Genomic DNA, 2,771 nt, shown 5'->3' with positions numbered 1-2,771 from the left:
AAAGAAATAAACGAATACAGATATAAACCAGAAACAAACTGAAGCTGCTGTAATTTAAAGGAAAAGGACTCATGAGTGGATGAACAGCTAAAAAAAGAAATAGTTGTTATTTGCCAGCAATAGTTTTCCTCCAGCTGTCCGTCGTGTTATCAATTCTGAGTTCTGATGTTGAATTGTGCATGCTTGTTTGCCGCGTTGTTAGTCAGTTTTTGCATCAAGGAAAATTAATTGACTTGTTGATTTGTATTTGCGTCAGTGTTTGCAAGAGTTGGCTTTTATGTTTGTTTGTTTTTACTCACGGTGTGATTTTTTTGTCCTTATGGTGTGTGCAGAAGGTGTTACTGATGTGTGAGTTGTTTCAATGTCCCCCAACGGGGGCACATGAAAGAAACCTTTTTGCCTTACCTTAATTAACTACATTTTGAAGTGGCTGAGACAAAACATAGACTGATAAATGAATATGCATACATCAATCAGAAATCAAATACTGAGGAAAAAGATGGAAGAAGAAACGAATAGGTAAAACTGAATAAATGTATTAATAGATGAATGAGTAAAGTACATAGACAACCACAAGGCAACGCAAGACAACTGAGGCAAGGCAAGACAAGGCAAGGCAAGACAAGGCAAGGCAAAATCCTTTATTTCCGAGGAAAGAGATAGGCACTGGTGTGTTTATTTTCACCCAGTCCTCACTCTGAACAGAGTATGCACCACACACACACACACACACACACACACACACACACACACACACACACACACACACACACACACACACACACACACACACACACACACACACACAGTTTCAGTTTCAAGGAGGCTTCAAAGCGTGCGCGCTGAGCCATACACGCCAACACCACATCCGCCCGGAAACACACAGAGACAAAGAGATTGAGGTGGGACTGCACCGGTACATTTGTCATCCACCCTTCTCTCTCTTTCATTCTCTCTCTCTCTCATTCTCTCTCTCTCTCTCACTCTCTCTCTCTCTCCCTCTCCCCCTCTCTCTCTTTCCCCCTCTCCCCCCACTCTCTCTCTCTCTTTCCCCCTCTCCCCCCACTCTCTCTCTCATTCTCTCTCTCTCCCCTCTCCCTCTCCCCCCTCTCTCTCTCCCCCTCTCCCCCCACTCTCTCTCTCTCCCCCTCTCCCTCTCCCCCCTCTCCCCCCTCTCCCCCCACTCTCTCTCTCTCCCCCTCTCTCTCTCCCCCTCTCCCCCCACTCTCTCTCTCTCATTCTCTCTCTCTCCCTCTCCCCCTCTCTCTCTCCCCCTCTCCCCCCATCTCTCTCTCTCTCTCTCCCCCTCTCCCTCTCCCCCCTCTCTCTCTCCCCCTCTCCCCCCACTCTCTCTCTCTCCCCCTCTCCCTCCCTCTCTCTCTCTCTCTCTCTCTCAGGAAAAGCACCCAGAATTTCACACAGGAAAATATGGCTTCCTGAAAGAAAAGGGGGGCGGGGGGGGGGGGGGGGGGGGGGGCTGGAGGGGGATCGTAGCATAAAAAAAACCCACCCAACAAAACAACTTAATAGATAACGAACGTTCCTACCGCTCTGGGATTCCAATCATACACCCTTCCACCCCTTTACTTCTGCCCCTGCCGCGCCCGACCCCCCCCCCCCCCCCACCACCCCCAACCATCCCTCCCCTCCCGCCGCCTCCCCCCCTAACCCCTCCCCCCCCTAACCCCTCCCCCCCCCCCACACACACACACGCCCTCCCACTTCCCTAACTTCCCTTCATACCCTGAGTGCCAGCTTTCAACGTCTGCTGTGTTCCTAACTGGGTGATGTCCTTAAGTGTGAGACACACTTCATCTTCTCTTTGTCTCTGTGTGTTTCCGGGCGGATGTGGTGTTGGCGTGTATGGCTCAGCGCGCACGCTTTGAAGCCCCCTTGAAACTGAAACTGTCCATTATGTTTGTGTCAGTCTATCTGTGTGTCTGTCTGTGTGTCTGTATGTCTCTGTAGTGCTCAAGGATAGTGACTGGCTCAACTTTGGGCAAGTGTTGATGATTCCTTCTCGTTGTTTCTTCTTCTCGTTCAGTCCAGTGGTTCCTGGCCATCAGCCACAAGGGGTTGTGGACACTCACCTCATTCTCACTGCTGGTGTGGAGGGACAGGGTCTTGACCATGTTCCCCCAGGTCTGTGTTCCCCTACAGACCTATGTTCCCCCAGGTCTGTGTTCCCTACAGACCTATGTTCCCCCAGGTCTGTGTTCCCCTATAGACCTATATTCCCCCAGGTCTGTGTTCCCCTATAGACCTATATTCCCCCAGGTTTGCGTTCCCCTACAGACCTATGTCCCCCCAGGTCTGTGTTCCCCTACAGACCTATATTCCCCCAGGTCTGTGTTCCCCCATTGACCTATATTCCCCCAGGTCTGTGTTCCCCTATAGACCTATATTCCCCCAGGTCTGTGTTCCCCCATTGGCCTATGTTCCCCCAGGTCTGTGTTCCCATATAGACCTATGTTCCCCCAGGTCTGTGTTCCCCCATTGGCCTATGTTCCCCCAGGTTTGTGTTCCCCTATAGACCTATGTTCCCCCAGGTTTGTGTTCCCCTACAGACCTATGTTCCCCCAGGTCTGTGTTCCCCCATTGGCCTATGTTCCCCCAGGTTTGTGTTCCCCTACAGACCTATGTTCCCCAGGTCTGTGTTCCCCTACAGACCTATATTCCCCCAGGTCTGTGTTCCCCCATTGACCTATATTCCCCCAGGTTTGTGTTCCCCTATAGAACTATATTCCCCCAGGTCTGGGTTCCCCTACAGA

The sequence above is a fragment of the Babylonia areolata genome, chromosome 1 (assembly GCF_041734735.1).
Source record: "Babylonia areolata isolate BAREFJ2019XMU chromosome 1, ASM4173473v1, whole genome shotgun sequence".
NCBI lineage: Eukaryota > Metazoa > Mollusca > Gastropoda > Neogastropoda > Buccinidae > Babylonia > Babylonia areolata.
Note: the sequence above shows the minus strand (reverse complement) of the source record.